Here is a 23,352-nt window from a genome sequence, read left to right as displayed (position 1 = left end):
TCTTCTCCCACCTAGGAATAAAAGTCTTAATAAGAGAAGTGTGTCTGTTTTTACACAGGTGTGCGTGTTTTCTGGAGGAGGCATGGCAGCCCACTCCAGTGTTCTTGCCTGTAGAATCCCATGGACAGAGGGGCCTGGCGGGCCACAGCCCACAGGGTCGCAAAGAACTGAACACGACTGAAGTGACGTAACACACACGCACGAATGTGTGTGTGTATGTGTGCGTTAGTTGTACTTGTGTGTGTGTCTTTCTCTGTGAATACATGTGCACACACGTATGCAAACATTGTGCACATGTGTCCACGCACAGGATGTATGCATGCATGTGTGTGATATACATGTATCTGTATGTGTGTAAAGGAAAATTTAATGATGGCCTAGCCATTCCAACTACTTAGTCTTTTACATTTATCACTGGCTGGCATGTCTGTAGACCACACAGCACATGGAGAGCAGTGGATCCTTGCCCCCTGGTGGCACCATCCTCCCAAGAGCAAGCAGCCATGGAGGAGAACCAGCAAAGGCAAGTAAGCCTGGGGCTTCAGGCAAGGAATCCTAGGAACCAGGTAGAAGACAGAGGCTCTGCCTGACCTGCCTCTTGAGAAACCTGTGTGCAGGTCAGGAGGCAACAGTTAGAACTGGACATGGGACAACAGACTGGTTCCAAATAGGAAAAGGAGTACATCAAGGCTGTGTATTGTCACCCTGCTTATTTAACTTACCTGCAGACTACATCATGAGAAATGCTGGGCTGGAAGAAGTACAAGCTGGAATCAAGATTGCCAGGAGAAATATCAATAACCTCAGATATGCAGATGACACCAACCCTTATGGCAGAAAGTGAAGAGGAACTAAAGAGCCTCTTGATGAAAGTGAAAGAGGAGAGTGAAAAAGTTGGCTTAAAGCTCAACATTCAGAAGATGAAGATCATGGCATCTGGTCCCATCACTTCATGGGAAATAGATGGGGCAACAGTGGAAACAGTGTCAGACTTTTTTTTTGAGGGTCCAAAATCACTGCAGATGGTGACTGCAGCCATGAAATTAAAAGACGCTTACTCCTTGGAAGGAAAGTTATGACCAACCTAGATAGCATATTCAAAAGCAGAGACATTAGTTTGCCAAGAAAGGTCCATCTAGTCAAGGCTATGGTTTTTCCAGTGGTCATGTATGGATGTGAGAGTTGGACTGTGAAAAAAGCTGAATGCCGAAGAATTAATGGTTTTGAACTGTGGTGTTGGAGAAGACTCTTAAGAGGCCCTTGGTTTGCAAGGAGATCCAACCAGTCCATTCTAAAGGAGATCAGTCCTGGCTGTTCATTGGAAGGACTGATGCTAAAGCTGAGACTCCAATATTTTGGCCACCACATGCGAAGAGTTGACTCATTGGAAAAGACTCTGATGCTGGGAGGGATTGGGGGCAGGGGAGAAGGGGATGACAGAGGATGAGATGGCTGGATGGCATCACTGACTTGATGGACGTGAGTCTGGGTGAACTCTGGGAGTTGGTGATGGACAGGGAGGCCTGGCGTGCTGCGATTCATGGGGTCACAAAAAGCTGGACATGACTGAGTGACTGAACTGAAATGAAGCTCAATCCAATGGCCCCAGGAAATCCTCATGTATAGGGAATCATCGAGGCTGGAAGAGGGCTCAGGAGGACCTTCTAAAGATCGGGGCCCAAAACTGGTGCATGCTAAGTCGCTCAGTCGTGTCCAACCCTTTGTGGCCCCGTGGACTGCAGCCCACCAGGCTCCTCTGTCCATGGGATTCTCCAGGCAAGAGTACTGGGGTGGGTTGCCATGCCCTCCTCCAGGGGATTTTCTCGACCCAAGGATCAAACTTGCATCTCCATGTCTCCTGCATTGACAGGCAGGTTCTTTACTATCAGAGAAAGCAATGGCACCCCACTCCAGTACTCTTGCCTGGAAAATCCCACGGGTGGAGGAGCCTGGTGGGCTGCAGTCCATGGGGTCGCTAAGAGTTGGACACGACTGCGTGACTTCACTTTCACTTTTCACTTTCATACATTGGAGAAGGAAATGGCAGCCCACTCCAGTGTTCTTGCCTGGAGAACCCCAGGGACGGGGGAGCCTCATGGGCTGCTATCTATGGGGTCGCACAGAGTCGGACACGACTGAAGCGACTTAGCAGCAGCAGCAGCAAAGCTGGGGCCTGCCACTATCTGCGGGTGACCCTATGCTGGTGTCTACTTGGTCCCTGTCTGAGATGCACCAGTAAACTTCGGCTAAATAAATGAAGGGATGCAGTGGATCACCAGGTGGCCTTCATGGTTCTAAGAATGACTTAAAAACTAAAAGTGAAAACATAGATGAACTTCCCTATAGTTATTTTAAAGGTGAGAAACTTGAAGATGCCCCATTTTAAGCAGCCCTGTTAACTTTAGAGGGCTTCCCTGGTTGCTCAGCTGGTAGAGAATCCACCTGCAATGCAGCAGACCCCGGTCAATTCCTGGGTTGGGAAGTTCCCCTGGAGAAGGAATAGATTACCCATTCCAGTATTCTTGGGCTTCCCTGGCAGCTCAGATGGTAAGGAATCCGCCTGCAATGTGGGAGACCTGGGCTTGATCCCTGGTTAGGAAGGTCCCCTGGAGGAAGGCATGGCAATAGAAACCAGATTTCCTATCTTCCCTAAGGATGTTTTGATTCATATGTCTTCCTTCAAACAAATATCCATCATGATATATGGATATGTGGCCCTATTCTGCAATCACTCTATGATCAGAGGTATGTGTGTTCTAATCAGAATTTAATCACACCGAAGTTGAAGTAGGATGATACGTAGACATCTCAATGCTGCAAAATTTGGTAGAGTAAAGTAGAGAGAGAGAAAATAAAGACATTTTGGAATGCTGCTTTTTTTTTTTTTTTCCAGCTTCATAAGGTATGAGGGATGAGTGGGCCTAGGAAGGAAACACTTTGTCACACTCAGCGTCCTAGGACAGATATTTATCACCTGATACACTCAACCTTGTAGAATGAAAGCAGGAGCCATAAACTGTGCAGAGAAGAAGGTGCAAACTGTTGCATTCTCTGAATTCATTGAAGATGACGTGAAAAAGTTGTTTGGATGCTTTATTATGTGTGGGAGAGTCATAAAAACCAGGTTGATCCACCAGGAAGAAAGTGCGGTCAGAGATAAGAGTGAGCACGAAGAGGATGACGCTGCAATTAAACTTGAAAACCTCTCTTTATAGACGCATTAAAAATCGTACTCAAACCAATAGAATGAATAAGCAGCCCCACTGTATCAAGATCCCACAGCTATGAACACACAGCCCTGGAAAATAAGATCTGCAATATTTGCTCTCTCTCTGTCTCATTTATGGAGTGATGGTGTGCCAACTCTATTTAAATACCATGCAAATGCCAGATAAGCGTTTATTTATCCTTTTACCTAATAATTATTAAGTGCCACCTATATGCCAAGCTTTGTACAAGAGGTTAGAGATATAAAAATATAAATTCACGGCCCCCATTCTGGAGGTTCTGTAGGAAGAGAAAGAATGATGAATGTCTAGTGTGGCAGAGGAATGGATAAAAAGGAGTCCCTGACTTAGTGTTTTTAATTTGGAGTGAGATAATCATCTTGTTGGGCTTCCCTGGTGCCTCAGGCAATAAAGAATCTGCCTGCAATGCGGGAGACCTGGGTTCGATCCCTGGATTGTGAAGATCTCCTGGAGGAGGGCATGGCAACTCAGTATGCTTGCCTGGAGAATCCCCACGGACAGAGAGCCTGGCAAATTACAGTCCATGGGGTCACAAAAAATCGGACACAAATGAGTGACTAAGCACAGTATGGCACAATCATCTTGTTATAAGTTCTACACACACATTTTCATTGTAATTATTATTAGTCATACATAATATTCATGGGATTCTTGAGGTAACAATACTGGAGTGGTTTGCCATTCCCTCCTCCAATGGGCCATGTTTTGTCAGAACTCTCCACTGTAACTCCTCTGTTTTGGATGGCCCTACATGACATGGCTCATAGCTTCATTGAGTTACACAAGTTCCTTATCCATGTATAGTCAAGGCTATAGTTTTTCCAGTAGTCATGCAAAGACATGAGAGTTGGATAAAGAAGGCTGAGTTTTGAAGAACTGATTCTTTCAAGCTGGGGTGCTGGAAAAGATTCTTGGAGACACTTGGACTACAGGGAGATCAAACCAGTCAATCCTGAAGGAAACCACACTGAATATTCATTGGAAGAGCTGATGTTAAAGCTCCAGTACTTTGGCCACCTGATGCAATGAGTCAACCCATTAGAAAAGACCCTGATGCTGGTAAAGATTGAAGGCAAAAGGAGAAGGGGGCTGCAGAGAATGAGATGGTTGGATGGCATCACCAACTCACTGGACATGAATTTGAGCAAATTCCTGGAGATAATGAAGGACAGAGGAGCCTGGTGTGCTGCAGTCCATGGGATCGCAAAGAGTTGGGCATGACTGAGTGACTGAACAACAAGAATCCTAGAAGCCCATGAAAGAAAGGATGTAAAGTTCAGAAAAGTAAGAAGGAAAACAAAAACAGCCTTACTGCTTACGAACAATAGATTATGTTAAATTACAGTTCCTTCTGATGTTATGCATATATTTTGACTTTTTTATTTTTTATTTTATATTAGAATATAGCTGGCTTCCTTGGTGGCTCAGATGATAAGGAATCTGCCTGAAATGCAGGTGACCTGGATTCTATCCCTGGATCGGGAAGATCCCCTGGGGAAGGAAATGGCTACCCACTCCAGTATTCTCGCCTGGAGAATTCCATGAGCAGAGGAGCCTGGTGCGTTACAGTCCACAGGGTCACAAAGAGTGGGACACAGCGGAGCAACTAACATCTCCGCTTTCAACGGTTTCAGGTGGACAGCAAAGCTACTCAGTCACATGTATATGTGCCTGCATTCCCCCCTAAATTTCCCTCCCATCCAAGCGGCAACATTGAGCAGAGTTCCCAGTATTTTGCAGTGTTGATGTCTGAGCCTTGTATACATTTTACTAAAGCTCAATAACATTATTTTTATGGTTTTAAACACATATAATATTTGGGATGAGGCAATTGAGATGAGGGGAAGGGAGCTGGCAAAACTCAGGTACCTGGTACTGCCCCTCTTCCCACCACAACCTGATCAATTTATTCAGAGTCTCTGGGATGGAATACAAGTCTCAGTATTTTTTAGTTCTTTAGGGACTTATGTGCAACCAGTACTAAGAAGCTGTGTGTTTTCTTTATTATTTCACAATTGAATGCACCATGAGAAGACTATCGCATGGTTTTATTGTCACAGGCAATGACTGACTGACAGACAACCATCTCTATAATCTAACTATTACCAGACCACCTGACCTGCCTCCTGAGAAACCTGTATGCAGGTCAGGAAGCAACAGATAGAACTGGACGTGGAACAAAGGACTGGTTCCAAATTGGGAAAAGTGAAGTGAAGTGAAGTGAAGTCGCTCAGTCGTGTCCGACTTTTTGCGACCCCATGGACTGTAGCCTACCAGGTTCTCAGGAGCCTCTCAGTCCATGGAATTTTCCAGGCAAGAGTACTGGAGTGGGTTGCCATTTCCTAAGAGTACATCAAAGCTGTATATTGTCACTCTGCTTATTTAACTTATATGCAGAGTACATCATGCGAAATGCCAGGCTGGATGAAGCACAAGCTGGAATCAAGATTGCTGGGAGAAATATCAATAACCTCAGATATGCATATGACACCACCCTTATGGCAGAAAGTGAAGAACTAAAGAGGCTCTTGATGAAAGGGAAAGAGGAGAGTGAAAAGTTGGCTTAAAACTCAACATTCAGAAAACTAAGATCATGGCATCCAGTCCCATCACTTCATGGCAAATAGATGGGGAAACAATGGAAACAGTGACAGACTTTATTTCTTGGGCTTCAAAGGCACTGCAGATGGTACCTGCAGCCATGAAATTAAAAGATGCTTGCTCCTTGGAAGGAAAGCTATGACCAACCTAGGCAGCATATTAAAAAGCAGAGACATTACTTTGCCAACAAAGGTCTGTCTAGTCAAAGCTATTGTTTTTCCAGTAGTCATGTATGGATGTGAGAGTTGGACCATAAAGAAAGCTGAGTGCCAAAGAATTGATGCTTTTGAGCTGTGGTGTTGGAGAAGACTCTTGAGAGTCCCTTGGACTGCAAGGAGATCAAATCAGTCAATCCTAAAGGAAATCAGTCCTGAAAATTCATTGGAAGGACTGATGTTGAAGCTGAAACTCCAGTAATTTAGCCATCTGATGTGAAGAACTGACTGACTCACTGGAGAAGACCCTAATGCTGGGAAAGATTGAATGTAGGAAGATAAGGGTATGACAGAGGATGGGGTGGTTGGATGGCATCACTGACTCAATGGACATGAGTTTGAGCAAGGTCTGGGAGTTGGTGATGGACAGGGAAGCCTGGTGAGCTGCAGTCCATGGGGTCACAGGGAATTGGACACCACTGAGCAACTGAACCAAACTATTATCAGAAAGAAAAAATATTAGAATCAAAACCAAAAATCCAGTCCATCACTTTATTATTACATTCACTTTACAGTTGAAGAAGTTCCGGTGAAGAATGTCCAGTTAATAAATTAAAGTAACTTTGTCCCTGGAACGTTTATATGACAAGTCTGACTCCCAGATCAGGAGTTGTTCTACTCTGCTTTGATCTGAAAACAAACAAACAAACAAAAAATCCTGGGGAAATTCTTAAAAATGTAAGATCCCCCAAAGATTCTGATTCTACAGGCCCAAAAGTTCTAGGAACCTGTATTTTTAAAAAACTGTATATATATTGATTCATTTGTTTTTGGCTGCACCACGGCTTTGTTGCTGTGCAGGCTTTCCTCCGGTTGTGCCAAGTGCTGGCTCCTGTCTCTCTGTGGTGCGCAGGCTTCTCACTGCAGTGGCTTCTCTTGTGGAGCGTGGGTTTCGAGCACAGACTCAGTAGTTGTGGCACATGGGCTTGGTTGCTCTGTGGCATGTGGCATCTTCCCGGATCCGGGAGGAAACCCATATCTCCTGCGTTGGTAAATGGCTTATTTACCCCTGAACCACCAAGGAAGCCGGGAGTCTGCCATTTTTACACGTAACCCAAAGATTCTGATCCAGAAGCTCAGGGGGCCTCCTTCACCTGGTTGTCCTCTACTTACACCCTGCTTCCTTCAGATGTGTGGTAGTCGTGTAAGGAGTTTCTCAGATCTCCTTTTAAGATGAGCCTTCTGCATGGGGTGTAATGAGCTGACGTGCTCCAGGGGCCACCCTTTCTGGTCCAGGATTCTGCATGGTGCTCACACCAAGGTCATCTCTTTCTCAGCTGCTTTCAACCAATGCATGAAAGCATTGGACCGTTTCATGGAGGACTTCAGAAGCTGGACACGTCTGCCTCTAACAGAAGTCCACTCATGGGGAATCTTGGCTCGGGGGCTCCACCAGCCTGAGCAAGACTTGCTCAGAGCTGCGCTGCAGTCTGATGAGGGTTCTTGCCCACCCTCCTTGCTCCCTCCTCTCTATTTGTAAGTGTCTGACCCTCATCGCAGCTGGAAGGCTCTCTCCTTTGGCTCCAGCTCCTCCTCTCCTTTATCATCCACGATCATTTCCCCTGATCCATCTCTCCCAGTTCAGATTCAGTTTTGCTGTTTGATTCCTAGAGGACTCTCAAAGTAACACAAGGTGCTTGCAGGAAAGTGAAGTAAAGAAGCCCCAAACCAGTGGCAGGCTAGAGGCATGCATACCAGACACAGGATCACAGCAGCCACTTGGATACCACTCTTAGCAAATCCATGTTCGGTGATACCCCACTGATGGCTTGAAACTGGTCATGGTGGAAATGTTTACACTACAGAAATCGGGAAATGCTGCAGATCCAAACTAACTCTTCCTCCTAGAGCCCCTGTTGTTAAATGTTTCCTGGCACACCACTCTCCCCAGTGTCACGGCAGCTAGGGTTCTTAGACATTCTGGTCCACAAATAACATTTCCCTTCTTTGAGGCGGTAGCAATACATACAGCCAAAATCTGTCCTCTTGTTATTTATCTCCCATTGACTTCTCTTCTGATGTAGGATAAAAATCCCTGTGACTTCATATCCCAAGAGTTCATCATGTAAACACTTGTCTCCACCTGCTTGCTGGTAGAGTTTATCTGTTCAAGTGCTTCTTGTTACCCGCAAGCTCAAAATTCTCTAGTAGCCAACAACACTCCATAATTTTGTAATCAATAAGGAATTGTACCTGCAGGAAGACAATTATTGGTACAATACATCAAATTCAAAATGATATGCTCCAGATGTAATTCCCCTCCTTTTTTTTTTTTTTCAGTTCAAGCAAGCACATCTCAAAAGACTGGAAGAGAACATTTGTATTCATAATGAATACAAATGTTCAGGAATCTGTGATTTAGTTACATCTCAGTGTGAAATGAAAAGAATCAACAGCCAAAGGAGTGAGATTGGCCTAAAAGAAATAAATAAATAAATAAACACACACACACACACACACACATGCATTGGTTTCAAAAGAGAACATTCCTTCTAGACAGGGAGAGAGGGAAAAAAATACTTTTCTCAGGGCTCTTGATAGAAATACAAACCAAAAAATCATACTACAGGATTTTAACTTGTATTTTATTAGCAAAATGTAGGCATCAGTTTTCTTAAAAGCGAATTAAGTTTTATACCCATGTGAGCATGTTTGTGGGCTCAGTAGCATTATATGCGTGTGTGATGTGTTTCCTACGTGTGTTTGTGTATGTGTGTCTATGTGTATACATGCCTATGTGTGTTTGTGTATTTGTGTGTATATGTGGATGTGTGTGCATTCTGTGTTTGTGTGTTGTGTGTATCTATGTGGGTGTGATGTGTACATAGTACTAAGGCACTTAGTAAGTGTTCAGTAAAAGCAAATCTATTTCCTGCTTTGTTTTTATGAGAGAGTAAGGCACCCACTTCCCCATGCCAAGTGTATTCATTATTAAAGAAGAGAGATTGCTTTCTGGTGTTTCTGTAAGTGAACGCTAATGCATTAAAAGTCGAAAATAAATAAAACAAGCAGACAAAAAGACAAGGCAGAATTTGTAGTGGAAATAGCTCTACTAAAGCTTGCACAACTGGAATGTGGCCACGAGGACATAGCAGGGAGTTGTTTGTCAATTACACCAGGAGGTGCAAGATGTCAGAGTGTGCAGGGCGCCTCCCAGGACAAGTGCGTGAGTGCACCATTACAGAGCAGCCAGCTTTACACATAATCAAGACCTTCCAAATACTTGCTCTGACTTTGTGCTACAGACCTGGGCACAAATACTGAGCAAGATCCAAGTGGTACATGGCGTCCTGGTATTAGTGCCTTCTATCAAAATTGAGTTAGGACAGGGGAGTAAAGATGGGGAGGTTGCTTGACCAATTGCCTTGGATTTATTTTTCATCATTTATATTATATTACATAAGATTGGAATGCAACTTAATGTACGGACAGTCTAATAATTTACATGTTTAATATGATTTCTGCTACAGGCAAAAACAGTACAACGTAAAGCATTCATATCTTAATGATAGGTAAATAATCCTTTAGTGTCAATGCTGAACATGCAACCAGCCAGCATTGTCTATTTATGAAAACATCTTTATTTTTGTTCCTCATTACATCAGAAATATTACTACATTGGTAGCTATAGCCCTACACTGATAGAATAAACAATTCACACACACACACACACACACACACACACTTACTCAGGTGCGCACACACACACACGCATACTAGCAAGATGATGACAGTATCAGTTCAGTTCAGTTCAGTTGAGATGCTCAGTCGTGTCCGACTCTTTGTGACCCCGTAAATTGCAGCATGCCAGGCCTCCCTGTCCATCACCAAATACCTGAGTTCACTCAGACTCATGTCCATCAAGTCGGTGATGCCATCCAGCCATCTTATCCTCTGTCATCCCCTTCTCCTCCTGCCCCCAATCCCTCCCAGCATCAGAGTCTTTGCATGAGGTGGCCAAAGTACTGGAGTTTCAGCTTTAGCATCATTGCTTCCAAAGAACACCCAGTACTGATCTCCTTCAGAATGGGCTTGTTGATCTCCTTGCAGTCCATGGGACTCTAAAGAGTCTTTTCCAACACCACAGTTCAAAAGCATCAATTCTTCAGCACTCAGCTCTCTTCACAGTCCAACTCTCACATCCATACATGACCACTGGAAAAACCATAGCCTCAACTAGACGGACCTTTGTTGGCAAAGTAATGTCTCTGCTTTTTAATATGCTATCTAGGTTGGTCATAACTTTCCTTCCAAGGAGTAAGCGTCCTTTAATTTCATGGCTGCAATCACCATCTGCAGTGATTTTGGAGCACACAAAAAGTAAAGTCTGACACTGTTTCCACTGTTTCCCCATCTATTTCCCATGAAGTGATGGGACCAGATGTCATGATCCTTGTTTTCTGAATGTTGAGCTTTAAGCCAACTTTTTCACTCTCCTCTTTCACCTTCATCAAGAGGCTTTTTAGTTCCTCTTCACTTTCTGCCATAAGGGTTGGTGTCATCTGCATATCTGAGGTTATTGATATTTCTCCTGGCAATCTTGATTCCAGCTTGTGCTTCTTCCAAACCAGGGTTTCTCATGATGTTGTCTGCAGATAAGTTAAATAAGCAGGGTGACAATATATAGCCTTGACATACTCCTTTTCCTATTTGGAACCAGTCTGTTGTCCCATGTCCAGTTCTAACTGTTGCTTCCTGACCTGCGTATAGGTTTCTCAAGAGGCAGGTCAGGTAGTCTGGTATTCCCATCTCTTTCAGAATTTTCCACAGTTTGTTGTGATCCACACAAAGGCTTTGGCATAGTCAATAAAGTTCACGGTTCACTTATTGCTGAAGCCTGGCTTGGAGAATTTTGAGCATTACTTTACTAGCATGTGAGATGAGTGCAATTGTGTGGTAGTTTGAGCATTCTTTGGCATTGCCTTTCTTTGGGATTGGAATGAAAACTGACCTTTTCCAGTCCTGTGGCCACTGCTGAGTTTTCCAAATTTGCTGGCATATTGAGTGCAGCACTTTCACAGCATCATCTTTCAGGATTTGAAAAAGCTCAACTGGAATTCCATCACCTCCACTAGCTTTGTTCGTAGTGATGCTTTCTAAGGCCCACTTGACTTCACATTCCAGGATGTCTGGCTCTAGGTCAGTGATCACACCATCGTGATTATCTGGGTCGTGAAGATCCTTTTGGTACAGTTCTTCTGTTTATTCTTGCCACCTCTTCTTAATATCTTCTGCTTCTGTTAGGTCCATACCATTTCTGTTCTTTATCGAGCCCGTCTTTGCATGAAATGTTCCCTTGGTATCTCCAATTTTCTTGAAGAGATCTCTAGTCTTTCCCATTCTGTTGTTTTCCTCTATTTCTTTGCATTGATCGCTGAAGAAGGCTTTCTTATCTCTTCTTGCTATTCTTTGGAACTCTGCATTCAGATGCTTATATCTTTCCTTTTCTCCTTTGCTTTTCACTTCTCTTCTTTTCATAGCTATTTGTAAGGCCTCCCCAGACAGCCATTTTGCTTTTTTGCATTTCTTTTCCATGGTGATGGTCTTGATTCCTGTCTCCTGTGCAGTCATGAACCTCCGTCCATAGTTCATCAGGCACTCTATCTATCAGATCTAGTCGTACAATAATCCCCTCCCACCCTGCCGCCCAGAAGCTAGGGGTTTCCCAGGTAGCACAGTTGGTAAATTATCTGCATGCCAATACAGGAGACACAGGAGATGCAGGTTCAATCCCTGAATCAGGAAGATTCCCTAGAAAAGGAAATGGCAACTCAGTCTAGTATTCTTGCCTGGAAAGTTCCATGGACAGAGAAATCTGGTGGTCTACACTCCATGGGGTTGCAAAGAGCTAGACACAACTGAGCGAATGAATAACAAGAAGCTAGACAATTTCTGCCTTATTAATATATATATATATATATATATATATATATATATATAAAGTATTCTAGTATGCTCTGCATGCTAGAAAGAATTCTTGGGATCAGAAAGCAACGCTCAGGTACCCTCCTGACTAGCTTTGTGACCTTGAATGTTGTTTTACAAACTGTGCTGTGCTCATGAATCACTCAAGGTTCCTGTTAAAATGCAGAGTTTGTTTCTCAAGGTCTGGAGCAGAGAGGGTCCCTGAGACCCTGCATTTCTCACAAATTCCCCTGTACCTGGACTCAGGATGGTAATTCTTGGACTTGACTTTAAATCTCAGTTTCTTCATCTGTAAAATGTAGATGCTGATGTTTAATTAGGCAGTGAGGATTATACAAACAATACTGATAGAAGCCCCAGCAGAGCGGCGGGCACGCACTGTGTTCCATCAGTGGACGCAGTTACCACTATTATGAATAACGTGGTCACGGAACTAGGGCAGACATTAACCACCCGAAGAGAACAAGGTAACGTCAATCAGATGCATGTGATCCCGTCGCCTTTTTCATCTTACAGCTAATGGCAACGTTGCAGATTTACTTAGCCCTGTAAATTCTAACGTCAAGGCATTGTGTATTCCGCCATCTTCCTCAAAATAATAAGAAAACTGGGAAAGAAATAAAAGGAGAAAATCTGTTTGCCTTAGAAAGTTTCCACAGCTCAGCAGAGCCCTGCATGTACTCGATGGTAACTTCATTTCCCAGGGTCTGGCAGAGGCCGTAATCCATGAAAATGGAACACAAGTCCTTGCATGATGTACTTTGCAGTAAGCCGCTAAGATTCACTTGCAGCTCTGCGTGAGACCCCTGGGTTCTCTTTGATAAGTTGCCCAACCCGAGGAAGCTGAAAATGTGTCTATTATTGTGGGGGGCTGTAGGGAGGAGACAGCATTAGAAGTGGAGAGGGTGGTGGATCACGGACCCCGGGGTGCACAGCCTGCCTCCTGACCTCATCTGTAGGACAAAGAGAGCCTGAGTTGGTTTTACAAAGTACTCAGAGCCCTGGCGAGGCAGTGTTTGGGGTTGTCTTCCATCAAATGCATGCGGATGAGGTGATCAGGGTGTTAGGGAGGATTTTAGCACCTGTGGAAATGGGGGGGGGCAGCCCCAGGCAACTCTTTCCCTCCCTTGCAGAGGAAAGAGCTCCCTGGTGTTTGCATTGCAAAGCTGGGAAAGAATAATGTGTAGTGCAGGCAAGGCCGTGGGGGGCTAACCCTCTCAGCCCCGGCCTGGGAGAGGATAAAGTGTTTTTGCTTTTCTGGAGGCAATTTGGCATTCCTTTTCAAAACCTTTAAAACTATACATACCTTTGGACCCCGCAGACCTACATCTGGAAAATTATCCCAAGGAAACTACATAAATGTGTGGAATATTTTGGCTTTAGGGTGTCATGCCTGGAACTGGGATGCGGGTTTTGTTTTTTTTTTTTTTTTTGTAACCTTGATGGATAGGGGTACATGAAAACAAAACAGCAAACCAAAAACCCAAACTAACAATGACAGTAATACAGAGACAAAGAAAGTTATCTCGTTTCAAAGCTGCAGGAAGTTTTCTCTCCCAGAGAGCTAGAGTGTGGAGCTGGCCTTTGGTGAAGTCTGCTCTACTGCTTGGAAGCAACCCCCTTACATGGGGAAGAATATTAAGCAAACACTCTCCCCAGTATTCCCAGGCAAATCTGAGAATGCAGGTGTGTTAGACTCAGTGGTTAAGTGCCCTGCCTCATTATGGAAATTGTTAAGTGCTGTTTTTATCCAGACTTGGATGCTCTTTTGTACAGAGCCCAGTTTCTCTACTCAATAAGGTTTCAAACGGGTTGCAATTTGCCTGGAAAGAGGGGGCATTCAGGGGCTTCCGCAGTGGTTCAGCAGTAAAGAATCCACCTGCAATGCAGAAGACACAGGAGACACAGGTTTGATCCTTGTTGGAAAGATCCCCTAGAGGAGGGCATGGCAGCTCTCTCTAGTTTTCTTGCCTGGAGAATTCCATGGATGGAGGAGCCTGGCGGGCTACAGTCCATGGGGTCACAAAGAGTCAGATATGATTGAAGTGAATGGGTAACACACATGCAGGAATCTTTCAGGCATGTGATATTCATGTGCTGGTGGGCAGCCCAGGCTCCACAGATAGTCTGAGAACCTGCCTTCGACTTGCTTATATTCTAATAGGCTTAGACCAGTAATGAACATGCACATGAGTAAGTAAACAGATGTGAGCATATATAATAATCCTATGTTCTATGTAGAGGAAAGTACAGAACAGTAGAGATTATTGGAGACAAGCTATTTACTTAGAATGGTTTCTGAGGGAATGGATAAGGAGGTAATGAGTCGGTGAACAGGGACACAATGTCCACCACTACATAGAAAGAAAGCTCTTTGCAGAAGGTGTTGCTGTGATCACCTATAGATAAAGGCCCTGACATTTGGAGGGAGTGTGGAGGCATGGGCGATTTTGTTTTGGATGGATATCTGATGGCAGATCTGTTGGCTTATGAGAATGATGTAGTAGACAGGGAGAGAGTGATGAAAAATATCTGGAGGAATGCAGTCCTTGAGAAAACAAGGGGCAGGGGACAAGGAGCATAAGACGGGAGTCTGTTCTAGGGCTGAGATGGATGCTCATTCCATTACATGGTGGAAGCCAGGGATACAGATACAGGTGGCCAGTGTCATCAGAGAAATAAAGATGGCAAATTTGTCTGATTGCATCCATCTTCTTTGAGATAAAAGATGAGTAGAATTTGGTGGAGGTGGGAGTGATATTTGAGGATAGATAAGGTGTGAAACCATCATCTCCAGAGCTAGAAAATAAATCCATCTGGAAAACATGATTGTCTAGTTGGATCAAATGCCTACTTCAGATGTGTGGTCATCTATTGAAATGCATCCATTCAGTCCCATTTTGCAACATTCTTCAGCCACAGTCAGCTCTTTGGCAGCAGATGCAGAGAAAGAAGACAATCCATGTAACTAGGTATGATGAACAATTTTATGTGTCAACTTGGCTGTACCACAGAACCCGGATATTGGAACAAACACTATTCTAGATGTTTCTGTGAAGATATTTTTAGATAAGATTAACATTTAAATCAGGAGACTTTGAGTAAAGCAGATTTCCCTCCATAATGTGGGTGGACCTCATGCAATCAGTTGAAGACCTTTAGAGAAAAACAGTGACCTCCCTGGAAGAAGAGGGAATTTTGCCAACAGACTATCTTTGGACTCAAAATGTCATGCTTCCCTGGATCTCCAGCCTTCTGGTCTACCCTGAATAACTTTTAAGTTGACAGCTTCCAAAATCACATGAGTCAGTTCCTTAAACTGATTTCTCTCTCTATGTACATCCTATTCGGTTTGTTTCTATTGAGAATACTGACTACTCCAATAGGTTTTAGGCGGAACTGGGGTTATTAAGGGTGTCTTACGAGCAGGGAATGGGCAAGGGCATGAAGACTGTTTTCAAGGGATGGTTATGGTCATAGTCAGGGAAATTGTACACGGTGAGAGTCTATATCCCTAAGAAAAGAAACAGCCCCAAATCTCAATGGCCTATCACAAAAAACATTTACTTCTCAAGCAGGATGGCTACAGCTGTTGTCCATCATGGTCACTCAAGGACCTGGATTGATGAAGACTCCATCTCCACGTCAGCTTCTGCAATTGCTGCAATGGGAAGAAGAGAGGGTCAGGGAATTGCAGTGGCAATTAAAATGCATATATCACTTCTCAGATTTGTTTGTGAAAGCAAATCACAAGACTCCACCTAATTTCAAAAAATGGTCATGAAGCAGTTCTGCCATGTTTTAGAAAGGAGAATAATCAGAAATGTGTGAAATAGCTTTAAAAATGGTAGGACTGAGGAACTAGAGGTCTCAATGAGGCTGCAGAATTTCTAAAGTAGGACAACTGCTGTGATCTGGAAACTTGGAGGCTTCCCTGGTGACTCAGACAGTAAAAAGTCTGCCTGCAATGTGGGAGACCTGGGTTTGATCCCTGAGTCAGGAAGATCCACTGGAGAAGAGAATGGCAACCCACTCCAGTATTCTTCTCTGGAGAATTCCATGGACAGAGGAGCCTGGTGTGCCATGATCCATGGGATCACAAAGAGTCAGACATGACTAAGCAACTAACACTTTCACTTTTACAAAAACACCTTCACTGCAACACATAGATGAGTATTTGATTAAATAACTGGGACCACAGCTTAGCCAAGTTGATACAAAGACTGTCACATACATCAATAGAAAGCTAAGGCAAATTCACTGATGTCGAAGAAAAAAACATTAAAATAGTTTAAATAAATCTTCAAGTGCTGGGCAAGGCATACAACACTCTCAGTGTGTCTGCTTTTAGTTGGGACCACCTTTATGAAAGTTTAAATTTTTAAGCGATATATATTCCCTATATCCAAAAGGCAACATTAAAGGAGGGAATAATCTCTAGATGCAGAATAAGGATAGTTGGTTCCAGAATTCATCAGCTCATTTATGTTGGTCAAGTCTTTTAACTCCCTTTCTCTCTTGATCTGCAAAGTGATCTTACCTCACAGCAAGATAAGATTAATTAATGTGAAAATTCATCCTAATTGCCCATATATCCTCAAAAAATGATCCATAAGGATTTACAATAAAAGATACTTCAAGATGGTGAAAACAGAACCAGAAATTTAACATCCATTCAGAAGGATGGGAGAACACATTTATTTTGAAGGCTAATAAAATTATTGTGATTGAGCAATGAATCTAGCCCATAGCTTTGCAGTAGCTAAGGCCCAAAGGAGAAAGATGCTGACTTGCATGTATTTATTATTTCAAAAATAACCGCAAAACGCTATAACATCAGCTAGTTCATTCACTCGGTGGCGTCTTTGCGACACAACTCTTTGTGACCATGTGGCCTACAGAGCACACCAGGCTTCCCTGTCCATCACCAACTCCTGGAACTTGCTCAAACTTGCATCCATCTAGTCAGTAATGCCATCCAACCACCTCTTCCTCTGTTTTCCCCTTCTCCTACTGCTTTCAATCTTTCCCAGCGTCAGGGTCTTTTTCCAGTGAGTCAGTTCTTCACATCAGGTGGTCAAAGTATTGGAGCTTCAACTTCAACATCAGTCCTTCCAATGAATATTCAGGACTGATTTCCTTTAGGATTGAGTGGTTAGATCTCCTTGCAGTCCAAGGGACTCTCAAGAGTCTTCTCCAACACCACAGTTCAAAAGCATCTATTCTTTGCCATGCAACTTTCTTTATGGTCCAACTCTTAACATCCATACATGACTACTGGAAAAACCATAGTTTTGACTAGACAGGCCTTTGTAGGCAAAGTAACATCTCTGCTTTTTAATATGCTGTCTAGGTTGGTCATAACTTTTCTTTCAAGGTGCAAGTGTCTTAATTCCACGGCTGCAGTCACCATCTGCAGTGATTTTGGAGCCCAATAAAATAAAGTCTGTCACTGTTTCCAATGTTTCCCCATCTATTTGCCGTGAAGCGATGGGACAGGATGCCATGATCTTAGTTTTTTGAATGCTGAGCTTTAAGCCAGCTTTTTTACTCTCCTCTTTCACTTTCATCAAGAGACTCTTTAGTTCTTCTTCACTTTCTGCCTTAAGGGTGGTGTCATCTCCCTATTACGTAACGGGAGTAAATACACATTTTTTGGGTCAGAGGACTTTCTTGAAAATACTTGATTATGTCATGACTCATAAAAGGGACACAGATGTGTGTGTTCCAGAATAATAGATGTGAATCACACCGGCCTGAGCACAAGGCCCAGATCTAGCAGTTTCTAGATGCCAGTCTGAACCTGGGAGAGATTCTTCATGTCTCTGAGCCTCCATTTTCTCCTCCCCCCAATTGAGAAGATGCATTGTATATTCTTCACTGAGTCGTTGTGATGTCTTTAATGGCCTTGGTACATCAAAAGAGCTTAACACAGTGCATGATATAGAAGGGATTCAATACACATTACCTAGTTAATTAGAAAGTTGATTTTCATTGTTATGTCAGATACTTAAAAGTTCTTCACATGGTCTTTAGTCTTACAAACCCACGACAGAGGTCAATCCATCATCAGAAGGAATATTGATTTATTCCCTCTATTCATATCTTTTGAGTACACTATTCCAGGGACTACTTTAGAGGATGTATAACCATTGTGAGTCTTAATTTTATTACCTATAAAAGTAATAAGTAAGGGGGGAAGTAAGCGTACTTACCTTGTCAGGTATTAAAATAAAGCTAAAAATTATTACAGATGAGACGCAAGCCTAGAACTTCTGGAGCGTTCCAGCCTTCAATTAGTTTTTCACACTCAGGCTACACTTCACCCTACCTACTGATTCAAGATCATTTCAATCTGGGAAAATGGATGGTTCCTCTCCAGGACGATGTTCATATATATATGAACCTCACATCTCAAAAAACATGTGTCTGACAGGAAATTGATGTCAGGGCACACTGCACTTCAGCAACTGTAATAGCACAAAATTAAACTCTGCCCAAGTAAACCCTTCCCCACTGCAGTGATGGACACTCATAAGCTGAGAGTTTATTTTTGTGAGACTTGCATATGCTCTAAAAATGGAGGTTCTTCTAAATATGAGACTGCCGTACACCAGTAACTAATTATCCACAGGGAAGGTTTTTTATTTATTTATTTTTCCTTAGTATATCAGACCTGGTAGCCTACATTTCCACGGGTTCATAATCATTCAATTAGATACTCAGTTGAATATAAATTATTTTGCAAGTGATCCTTGCAGAGGAATGTTTAGGAAAAAAAAAAAGAGAGAGAGAGAAAAGCTTTGCAAACAAAAAGTCTCATCAGCTCAATATTACACTTTGTCATTAATGACACTGACTGTTTTCATTCATTATTCAGCCCAACTTAACAGTAATTTGTGCCTGAGAGCAGGAGCAAAAAGGGGGAAAATGAGGGCTGGAAAATATGTGTTTATATTAGAAATAATTTTAAAATAGTATCTCTAATGCATAGTGAGAATGAATATTATTTTCACCATTAAGATTCAATTATATGCACAGTGGTTTTGCCTTTCTCTTAAGTGGTAAAATGGTACTATTGAGCCTTAAATGTGGTGATAAGTTTGATGTGCATTTCCTTCCTTTTTTTGCACTGCATCCTATATATACTATTCATTTCCAAATTAATGATCCTTCTCTGGGAAGTTTTGCAAGGTGCAAAAGGTGCTCTGTAAAGAGACACTTCAAGATGCAAAGAGCATATATGTTAAGATCCCAGGTTGCATTGGTCCATTCCTCCCAGAAACATATGTTATAAGTCTAGTCAGCCTCAGGCATGGTGTTAGACACAGAATTTGCCAGGAAGTAAAGACAGACCCCTGCTCAAGAGGACAAATTCCCAAAGGGAGCCAGCCTTGGAGCATGCATTCACAAAGAGATTATGAGAAAAGGCAGATAGTACATAAAGCAGATGCACAACGGAGGAGGTAGCTTTTAATCTAAGACACTGGTGGGCTATAATGTTGTCAGAGTCTGTTTGGGGTCCAGGGCAGATTCATACAAAGAATATGGTGTGAACTTGGGACCCATAAAAAGATCCATTAGTCATATGCAGATGTGAGAGTTGGACCATGATGAAGACTGCACATCCAAAAATTGATGCTTTCAAATTGTGGTGCTGGAGAAGACTCTTTAGAGTCCCTTGGACAACAAGGAGATAAAAACAGTCAATCCTAAAGGAAATCAACCCTGAATATTCATTGGAAGCCCTGATGCTGACACCAAAGCTCCAATACTAGGGCCACCTAATGCAAAGAGACAACTCATTGCAAAAGACCCTGATGCACTCCTCCTGAGGGCAGATGGAGAAGGAGGTGACAGAGGGTGAGATGGTTGAATGGCATCACCAACTAAACAGACCTGAGTTTGAGCAAACTCTGGGAGATAGTAAAGAACAGGAAAGCCTGGTGTGCTGCAGTCCATGGGGTCACAAAGAGTTGGACATTACTTAGTGACTGAACAACAGCAACATAAGAAGATCAAGGTTACAGGAGTATAAAGGAGTTATTGATGAGAAGAAGGATAAGCAGCTTGTTGGGCCCCACATCCTGATGTCTAAAGGATGCTCAACAGATGGATGCATGTAAATGGTTGAAACCTGAACAAACTCTGTGATTTAGTTAATAGAACCAATGTCAATTTGCTGGTAATCACTGGGGGAAGCTGAGTGTCAGGTACATAACAACTCTGTGCACTATCTTTGCAATATCTTTTGATTATTTCCAAGTAAAATACTAAAGTGTTTTAGGAAGTGCATGTACTGTAAATAGGATACTAAGACTTGAAGCTAATGGAGAGCCAACACAGACTTCAGTGCAGAGATGTGTTTCCTAATGAGGTTAGACTTGGAATTGAACTTCAAAGATTTTTGAAAACACACCCCTTCTTCTTTGTTCTGGAAATGAAATAGAATCCTAGACCAGACTAGAAGGGTTGCACGATACATTAGTGATGGAGCTGGAATGAAATAGCAGTCTTGTTCAATGATTGCCTGGCTATTTCAGTTTTTGCATTGATTTAGTCATGGATGCCAAACTTTATTGGAAAGAGCTCACTCTATTGAGACAGAAAACTCTCCATTCTACGCTCATGCTGACCACTGTAGACCTCGTTGGTTGTGACCTGAAGTAGTTTTAGGCACACTCTGGAGTCATCTGACCCAACACCAACTCCATCTGCATTGCTGGTGGACTAGGGTTCAAATGTGCATCATGTCTCCATCTGTAGGGTGGAGGGATTTATGGTACCTTCCACATAGGTCTGTAACAAGAATTAACCTGATCCATGTGTGAATGATTCTCAGTGTTCACTGTGGCACATGAGTGTTCAATAATATTTTACCTATGGTTACTATGTGAGCTGACTGACTCTGAACACATTATTTAGTCTTTGTTTTTACTGTAATTTTTTTATTTTATTTTTTTTTTATTAAATTTTGTTGGAGTATAGTTGCTTCCCAGGCGGCCTGGGAAGAGCCTGCTTGTCAATACAGGAGACCTAAGAGACATGGATTTGATTCCTGGGTCAGGAAGATCCCCTGGAGAAGGCACATGCGAACCCACTTCAGAATTCTTGTCTGGAGAATCCCTATGGACAGAGGAGCCTGGTGGGCAATAGACCATTGGGTCACAGAGTCAGACCCAACTGAAGTGATTTAGCATGCTCTTAGCATAGCTGCCTTACACTGTTGCATTAGTTTCTACTGCACTGCAAAGTGAATTAGTTATGCATATACATAGATCCCTTCTTTTTTTGGATTTCCTTACCATTTAGGTCACCACAGAGCACTGAGTAGGGTTCTCTGAGTTATAGGGTATATTCTCATTAGCTATCTATTTTATACACAATATCAATAGTATAAATATGTCTATCCCAATGTCCCAGTTCATACCAATTCCCTTTCCCCTTGGTGTCTATACATTGTTCTCTACATCTCTATCTCTATTTCTGTTTTCCAAATAAGATCATTTATACCATTTTCTAGATTCCCACACATATATATTTATATGTTTAACATGCATTATCTGTTTTTCTCTTTCTGACTTAGTTCATTCTGCAAGTCAATCTCAAGGTCCATCTACATCTTGGCAAATGACCAAATGTCATTCCTTTTCTGTGGCTGATTAATATTCCATCGTATATATGTATGGCTTCTTTATCCATCTGTTGATGGACATTTAGGTTGCTTCCATGTCCTTGCTAGTGTAAATAGTGCTGCAAGCACATTATTTAACCTTTATTAACTTTCAAATTCACATCTATAAAATGGAGATAATCATACATACTTAGCAAGGATGTGAGAAGATTGGGCAAGATAATGTCTGTCATAGGTCTGGGGCAGAGTAAGCAGCGCACCTAGATGCTAATGTGTCTCCTTCCTGCCTCTGGGCTCTCTTCCACGCCTAGGAAGCTTCTCTGTGACCAATCCACCAACAACACGTGACTGAGACATTCAGACTCCAACAGAAAGTCTGCCTCCTCCAGGCTCCAGGCCCTCATCTCTCCTCTTGTAATATATCCTAATTTTTAAAACATAGATATTTATTGCAGACAAATGAAAAGATTTACCTTCAAATTTTCTGTCTAGAGTCCTACATTAAGCATATTTCATCATGATTTCCTCCAGGTTCATTTTAAATTTTTTTTTTTTTATGCAGGTGAGTTTATTTAGATAGACAACAGTTTTGTATCCTATTTGTTGGGGAAGAAGGTAAAGGGGCTTAAAAATATTTTTTCCTTGTCTTAAAATTTTTTAACAATTGATAATAGCTGCATAATAGTGGGAGGGCTATACTTATGTACTCAGTGATTCTTATATGGTGGTATATTTATGTAAATTTGGCCAATATAAGTGAACAACAATGTGATGAACAGATATTCATGCACATAACTTGGAGTTGCCAATGGACTTGTCTAATTTGAATTCTTATCTCTCTCCTGCGTTTCTAAATGTCATTTGCTCCATCCCTGGGTTTCACTCCTTTGATTTTCTGACATACTTCTTTGCTGATAGCAGCCTCTTGGTAGGCCTACTATGTGGCTCTGTGCCTCCTTGAGTATCATGTTCTTCAGCTCAAGGACTGGATCTCCTACTCAAGAGGCAGGGCTGGTCTGGACTCCTGTCACATCTCTGCTTGCCTGATCCTCTTAGAGTTAATATTCCTAGTCTCAGATTATCAAAAACAGAAACAGATAAAACCCTACAACTGACTCTTTCCATTCTATCAGGATGCCTTTTGAAAACATTTTTGTTTAGTTGCTAAGTCACGCTGGACCCTTTTGTGACCCCCTGAACTGTAGCCCACCAGGATTTCCCAGGAAAGAATAGTAGAGTGGGTTGCCATTTCCTTCTCCAGGGGATCTTCCCTATACAGGGATTGAACCCACACGTCCTGCATTGCAGGTAGATTCTTTACCACTGAGCCACCTGGGAAGCCCTTGAAAACATTGTAGCCCTCATGTTTTCTTTGTTTTGATTTTGAATGGTCAGTATCAGGTATTCCAAGAGATGTAGAATTAAACAGAGAGAGCATGCTTTATAGGTGGATTGACTTTCAAAATTAAAACTCTAGTTTAAACCAGCATGAGCTTTGATTTTCAGCAGAACTGAGTTCTAGTCTTGACAAATCCAATGAACTTATTGAACCTGTCTGAGCTTCAATTCCCTGTCTGAAAACGAAAGATGGCCATAGCTATTGGATGAGTCGCCTTGAGGACTTCTGATTGCTGGTTTTGTGCTGGTCACTAGGCATGCTGGTGGCTAATTCAGCCTCAATGATGACTGATACGTTGAAAATCACTGCAAGGAAATTGTGACTATCCAT

General features: G+C 42.5%; 1 long non-coding RNA gene across 1 annotated transcript in view; it reads right to left on the bottom strand.

Moving 5' to 3' along the window:
• Positions 1-15,101: 15,101 nt before the first annotated feature.
• Positions 15,102-23,352, bottom strand: part of LOC139178362 (uncharacterized) — a 99,676-nt gene continuing 91,425 nt past the window's right edge. Inside the window, exon 3 of the long non-coding RNA XR_011562780.1 lies at positions 15,102-15,650. This is a non-coding gene — a long non-coding RNA (uncharacterized lncRNA). The remainder of the gene's footprint in view (positions 15,651-23,352) is intronic.

Source organism: Bos indicus, chromosome 21 (genome assembly GCF_029378745.1).
Source record: "Bos indicus isolate NIAB-ARS_2022 breed Sahiwal x Tharparkar chromosome 21, NIAB-ARS_B.indTharparkar_mat_pri_1.0, whole genome shotgun sequence".
NCBI classification, from domain to species: domain Eukaryota; kingdom Metazoa; phylum Chordata; class Mammalia; order Artiodactyla; family Bovidae; genus Bos; species Bos indicus.
This window is presented reverse-complemented; position numbering and strand designations above follow the sequence as displayed.